The 7,362-nt window shown below is 38.0% G+C and overlaps 1 protein-coding gene across 1 annotated transcript in view; it reads right to left on the bottom strand.

Annotated features, from left to right (window-relative positions):
• Window positions 1-5,653, bottom strand: part of SLC9A3 (solute carrier family 9, subfamily A (NHE3, cation proton antiporter 3), member 3) — a 67,464-nt gene extending 61,811 nt beyond the window's left edge. Inside the window, exons 1-2 of the mRNA XM_014951986.1 lie at window positions 5,495-5,653; window positions 228-316 (exon numbers count right to left, since the gene is read on the bottom strand). The gene's annotated coding sequence lies outside the window, so the exon portion shown is untranslated. The remainder of the gene's footprint in view (window positions 1-227; window positions 317-5,494) is intronic.
• Between the last annotated feature and the right edge of the window lie 1,709 nt (window positions 5,654-7,362).

Below are 7,362 nucleotides of genomic sequence, written 5' to 3'. Positions count from 1 at the left end.
CCCCCTTTTTTTTGTTTTAAATATGGTCACAACGTGAAACCTCTCAGAAAGTTCTCACTTTCCCCCCCGAAGCCTTCTTTTCTCACTGATAACATTTGCCCGCCCTCCTGGACAGACCACAACCCGGAGGGGTTGCGTGTTGCTGGTAGGTGGGCCCGTGATAATTGTCACCCTGCAGTAAAAAAGCAGCAAAGCAGCCTGTTTCCAGCAAAGAGATCTGAGTGTACCTTTTTACACACCGCAGCAGCAGCGAGCAGCACCTCCTCTCCTCTGGTGAGTGCTCCGAAGCAATCCAGCCGGCCACGTTTTGCCATTTCTGTGGAAAAATAAAGTTGGTTTACTTACACAGCAGTGGAAAAATAAATTGGTTTACTTACACAACAGTTGGTTTCATTAAGAGTTCAAAAAGGAATAGGATATAGCTCTCCTTTAAAGTTATTGGAAGATTAAGAAGTTTTATGGATTATTCACTTGGGAGGAAAGTTAAGTACTTCTTCGAAGTCTAAGTGACCTGCACAGCCACTCTATAAATCAATTAATTGGGCAATTGAAACAATAAATTTGCACAGAATGTCATTGTTATAAAGGGTGCCTATCACATAATAATCTTATTGAGCTAAGTAAGAAACTGAAGGAGCAAAGTTCTCTTGAGTTAATGCACTGAAGATCCAGTTATTATTACTTCAAAGCAAGGGCAGGCCCTGCACTGGAACCTCTTCAAACAATGAAATATCTTGGAAATTTTTTTTTTTTTTTATTTCCCCTGCTTCCTCATTACTTACGGGAAAGGAAATAATCTAGGAATTTTTTAAACTAGGAGCCAATCTGAAGATGGAATCGGCAACTCTTTTTAGGAAGCATGACACACAGCAAAACATTTTTTTTTTACATTTAGCTGAAGATGGAATCGGCAACTCTTTTTAGGAAGCATGACACACAGCAGAACATTTTCTTTACATTTATGGAATGCTGCAGACAAAGACATGAAGAATATTTCAGTGTCTTAACAACTGAAACCCTATCAATATTATTTTTATCTTCTTCTGGAGTGTTACTTTGGCACCCAAGTGTCCTTTAGAATTTGCTCCCAAGTTTTTAATGGTTCTACAAATGGCTCTGGCCAATGTGAGAGAAACAAGAACTACTACAGTGGGAAGCAAGTAGCTGTTGATCACCTGGGTAAACTGTGAATAGCAGGAGTTCCTAGCTGTTAATGTCAGTTCCATTTGCTGATATTAGGAGAAAACGAACTTTAGTAAAGGGAATGCTGCAGACAAAGACATGAAGAATATTTCAGTGTCTTAACAACTGAAACCCTATCAATATTATTTTTATCTTCTTCTGGAGTGTTACTTTGGCACCCAAGTGTCCTTTAGAATTTGCTGGTTCTACAAATGGCTCTGGCCAATGTGAGAGAAACAAGAACTACTACAGTGGGAAGCAAGTAGCTGTTGATCACCTGGGTAAACTGTGAATAGCAGGAGTTCCTAGCTGTTAATGTCAGTTCCATTTGCTGATATTAGGAGAAAACGAACTTTAGTAAAGACAAGCTGTCAGCACTGGTTTTATTATCACTATTTATTCCAAGTAACATCACAATTAAACATTTCAGCTGCAGCTGATAAAAGGGCACCACAACTGCCACAGTGTCTCATCTTATGTACATGATTCTTCCCAAATCTAGTTCCACAAAATGATAACTGGGTTAGAAAGAAACCATACTATTCCAAGTGTTTGAAGTGAACCATGTTGTTAGGGCAAATGTGTCATAGATCAAGAATACCTACAGCTCTGCTAGAAAAATGAGAAAGCCTTCTCCAGTGGATCTTTTCTATAGATAATCAAAGGCTTACACTTCACTTGGAAGAGCTGCAGCCAAGATCATGCCTCTGATTGCCCTCAGGTAATGTTCTACTCATGACAATAGTGACCACAGCAACCGAGTTACATGACAATTCTTAGTTTGCAGGTGAAAGTAAACCTGTATCAGCAAGCAAAAAAGTTGGAAGCATCATCTTAGCATAGTCAAGCTAATGTTAGTATGCTCCTCAGTTGAAAGTCTAATGCCCAGGAACCTACCTTAAAAGGATGATGTGAGAATTTTAGAATTTGTAATGATTTTTTAAGGCCTTGGTCCAAACTGCTACAAAAGTACATAATTTTGCTTGTCACAAAATCTCAAAACAAGGTCTACAACACTGCTAAAATGTCAGCACTGTGTTTTTAACAAGTTACTGGTTCAAAGTGTATCTGACATTTGTCGCCAAACTGCTACAAAAGTACATAATTTTGCTCGTCACAAAATCTCAAAACAAGGTTTACAACACTGCTAAAATGTCAACACTGTGTTTTTAACAATAACAAGTTAATGGTTCAAAGTGTATCTGACATTTTTCTCATCATCTGAGACCGTGTAGAGAATTTTTTTAAGTAGGCTGGATGGCAAATTACTCTAGATATCAGGAATTCTTTAGGAATGACTTATTCTTTAAGGAAGTCATTAATATGGTAGAATGACACAGAGAAGACAGGGGAAGGAACTGGCAATCATGAGTCTGCAGCCAGGTACATGAATACATGCTAAACCAACAGGCCACTCAATATCCATGAACTCATGTACAGAATATATAGTTGTACAAGAACACATTTGCATTTATGTATTTATATGGATTCAGTTTTCTTGAAGGTTCTTTATGAAAGCCCTTATGTGGTTTCCTATGGCCTCATTCTGTATCAGTAACAAAAAGCATTACCTTGAGTACTAGGTTTCCAATAAAGACATTATATCACACAAAAGTATATATAACAGTTTCCTGACTCTCCAAAGAGATCACACAAGGAAGATTTCTACCTACTGTAAAATAATGGCTTTATGTCCTGAGTGATTTTTACTTTTTTTTTTTTTAACTGAAAGAACTCCCAACATTTTAGCTTCTGGATATGTGTAAGTAATTGCTTTAAAAAAAGAATTAGTAGCATCTTATACACCCTTCACACGATCTGTGTCTTGTAAAGATTACTTCTTGGGGACTTTCTGAAAGCTGAGGTAAAAGATTATTTCAGTCAGGGGGAAAAAGACAAATAAACTGAAGTCTTTAAAATCATATTTTTTTCTAGAAAGCACACACAGCATTTCAGATGTACCAACTGAGAGCTAGAAGTTACAATTAACTTTCAATAATAGTGTTTTCAAAAAATGCAAAATATTTATAGCTGAGGTGAAATTAAGAAGCACATTCCTGTGGAACCCAGAACTTTCATAAAGGAAAAATAAATAAATCCAAGCAGTGAAAAATTGGCAAATGAACTGTGAAAAATCTCCTGATGCAACATAAACCATAATAAATCACTTATTATCATTCCTGTCTTTCCTCAGGGAAATGCACTCTTTTCATACTAACATCTATTAAATGCATAAGCAGGTTAAGGTAAGATTTTGCAAGGAAAATAATTCCATTATATGTTTTTATACCATAAATCCAACTGTACATATAGTTAAATAGAACAATAACAGTTGTGTATTGCATTGTACCAATAAACTGTATGATTTGGTGAGAATAACGATGAATGCAAAACCATATGAGTTTATATTGCATTTACTTGAGTCAACATTTCTCAACGTTTTGCCAACTTCTCTCCAAGTTTATGCTGTAAGGACAAAATATTGCTGGACTGAGTAACGTTGCAGAGCATTATGTCCAGTGTGATGAATATGAACCTCTGACATTGTTTTGAGAAGCAGTGTATTAATTCAGCCCACACACATTACTACCAGGTTAAGTGAGTAAAATGGAGAGTAGGGTGCGGGTGAATGAATCAGAGAGGCAGGTGAAAATGGATTTGGTGGGGAAGTAGCACCGTGGAGGAAATCAGCTGGATTTTTCACACCTCGTTTCAAGATACAACTGAATTTAAGGACAGAAAGTGGAGGGGTTTTTTTACCAGATCACTCATTTTTAGCCTCATATCTTTTTGAAAATGGCAGACATTTCAGGCAGACTGTGAGATTTTTCTTGTCTTCTTGTTGTTGTTGCTATTATTATTTTTAATGAACCCCCACATTTGTATTAGATTAGCAGCCAATCTAGGTACAAGTGACAAACATTAACCCCACCAGCTAAGGATGGCCCTCTCCATAAGGGATTATATCTGTGTGAGCTCTCAGTGTAATGAGCAGTGAAAAGGGAAGGGACAGGGAAAGAAGTTGTTACATAGCACCAATACCTAATACATTTTCTCATACTGTGTTCAGAAAAAAATATGTACTTTTAAAAGTCCTCCTTCTCCAAGTTCTAATTCCAATTAAAATTATTCTAGTGTGTGTTTGGACTCTTCTGGGCCTGTACTAGCCAAAGATGACTGCAGAGATTTTCCTGCATCTTCCACACTTTCCCTCTTTTACTGATCACATTCCTATGTTTCTGGCATCCTGCTCCTATTTTATTTCTCTGTACTCCTGCACTCCTTCCTTTTCATGCACGTCTTCTGTTGACACTCACCAAAAATCCCAAATACCGAGACCTAAGGAACACTCAAAATGCTATTTGTGTATGAGGATTCATCTCCGTGCTTAAGCTCCTACATGATTTCTCTCTCTCTCTGACTCTTCAAATTCAGCTTTATCCTTTTTCACCACGTATCCTTCAAGTACTCATACCATCCTGACCAACACAAATGCATCTATGAGACTCAGGGCACATCACTACTAGTTTTCCTAGTCATAAGGGAGATCGCATTTGCTGATCTTTAAAAATCCATTGTCATTTGGCTGTTTGTTTAAAAGGCTGGGGGGAGACTGTCTTGGAAACCGTAACTACAGATTTCAGAGATTAAATTAGGTAAAAGACAAAAAAAGGAAATAAAATTACATCCCTCTGAACTGTTGCCATGTACAGGTATTCAGCTGTCTGTAGCTTAACCTGAGAGCGAAAGCAAAACAAGCAGCTGAATTGCTTGGGGGAAAAACAAATGACCGTTTGGTAACAAAGGCAGTTAAGTAGAATAGTTTCACTTTCCAGCACAATAATTGTACATTTATTTCTCAGCTTTGTATCTAGGCTCAGGTGCTTCTTGATGCTTTGGGCTGATCTATGGAGAGGGAATCTTTCTTGATTCTCCACATACCATGCCTTTCTGAAATCCCCTGTCCAGCTTAGTATGTGCATGGTCACACTAAAGAGTCCATTTGGCTTCACCTAGGGTAGCTACTAGAGTAGAATTCAAGACACCATCCCCAGAGATCCTCTTTTGGCTCAGGACTTGTTCAAAAGCATCTGTGCTATCTGCAGGTGGAGACTCCCCCCATCCCCTCAAACTGAACAAGAGCATCTCCTGTTCTCCTTGCCCTTCATAAATTCCACGCTGAGGTCTACAGAGCTGGCAGCAGCCACTGTCCCGTAGCAATTCACGCTTGTTTCTAGTGCTAGGCCATGGGGTGGACATAGATGGTTTAACCAGCATGTGAAAACCCAGCAAGGTGAGTAAATTTACTAACCTGATGCAATCCGGAGCTTGTTCCAGCAGAGGTAGTGACCTTGCAGTCTGTCCAGCCTGGAGGGCACCCAGTAACCTGTGGGGATGGGTCTTCCCAGAGATTCTTGGATCTGACCATTCTTTAAAACTGCTCCGACCTTCAGGGTGCCTCCTTTCATCAAAAAGCCCAATCTAAGCCTCTCCTCTGTCATCACACATAAAGGAGGTTTCATCTGAAATATTTTTAGAAGGCAGTTGAGATTTTGTGAGGGTAACATTTTGCCTTTTTTTTTGTCTAAATTGTGATAAAGAAAACAGTGAACCTTGGCTGATGTGCAACAATAATCATATAATAATTAGCAGTTACTTTAAACTTAAAGCAGGCAAACCAAAGAGTAAAATAATCAAATTAATTGCAATACAAACAAAATCTGCCAACACACTTTACGGCTTAAGAAACTGAATATGGCAATTTGGTCAACAAGAAAGACATAAGTTACAGTCAGTGCTTCCATGTAGTCAATAAAAAGTTTAAAACCTGCAGATATTTAAGAATGATGCATTAGAAGTGGTGGGGAATTTCATTGGATAATTCCAGTTTATTAAAATCAAAACATACCTATTTTTAGGAATCATTCTTTAGGAAGTTTTCACTTGATCAGAATGGTAATCCTGGTCAAAGCCACGGAGGAAGGAAAAACTTCAGAGCCAATGATAATATCAATAATCTGCTTAATTCAGTGCAAACACATAATCTTGACTCCCATATACCTCAGGTGAATGCCATGATATTGATCATGACTCAGAAGAAATTTAGATGGTCCTGGTTCAATTTTGGTCTGCACTGAAGCAAAAAACAACTGTCAAAACTTCAATTTTTGAGGAAAAAATTAAAAACTGAAAAATTTCAACCAGTTTGGGCTTTCAAAAACAGTTATTTTAGTACACAAATCTTTCCCTAACTGTGCTAGACATTACAATCAATTTGAAGAATTTTGTATGTGGTGTTTCAAATGTCAGTTTAAATGAGATGCAGCTCATGTTGTGTCGTCAGTTGGGCAGTGGTGGAGTGGAATGGGAAGAGAGATCGTCCTTTGCTGGTGGTGTAAAAAGCGATGGAGATTCTCTGAAGTGGAAGGGCTCTCTATTTAGAATTGAGGGAATCTGAACCAAATTGCTGTTTATCTCACTGAAGTTCCAAAGGCCACAAGGTGCAGCATATACATGGCATGCACTTCCACATTACCAAAACAGCCGCCATAAACTGACTATGATTAGTAAATTAATGTGTAAACACAAAGAGAGATATTTTCTAAACCGCCAAAATAATTTGCATATAACAGTTAACTAAATCAGTCTGCTTTGACAAACTTCCGGGATCTGGAAGCCTTGGTTAGAGTTATTATTACTGAATTTTCAGTAATTCTATTTAGAATAAAATAGCATATTGAAAAAAGTAACTTCATCATCATAGAAGTGAAAACAAGAAAAAACAATTACAGCATTACTTTCTTGAAACTGTGCTAATAAAATTAGGCAGTGGATTCAGGTTTTGTCAGACTAATATATTTTAACCTGCTATTTCCTACGAAGTCACACTTTTGAAAATACAGAAGCACTCTGCACAGTTGCAGAGAAAAGTTATTAATTTTACCTGCTACATGAAATCAAGAATCCACACAAGCAATTTGTAAAACCTTCCTAAAATTTAACTGCTGTAGCCACCTTGGAGGCACTGCTCAACATGATGACACGGGGACACACCATATCTTTGAGAGCTGCTGGAGAATTCGTGTCTGGGACTAAGGATTCAGTCATATCACTTGCCCCCTGGCTGCACATTCTTCCCGTTTTCCCTCTATTTCTTTGCTGGACCTTTTGATAAGCCAT

This window comes from Calidris pugnax, unplaced genomic scaffold, assembly GCF_001431845.1.
Source record: "Calidris pugnax isolate Ruff unplaced genomic scaffold, ASM143184v1 scaffold224, whole genome shotgun sequence".
Classification (NCBI taxonomy): domain Eukaryota; kingdom Metazoa; phylum Chordata; class Aves; order Charadriiformes; family Scolopacidae; genus Calidris; species Calidris pugnax.
The sequence above is the reverse complement of the archived record's forward strand: the minus strand, read 5'-3'. Positions and strand labels throughout refer to the sequence as shown.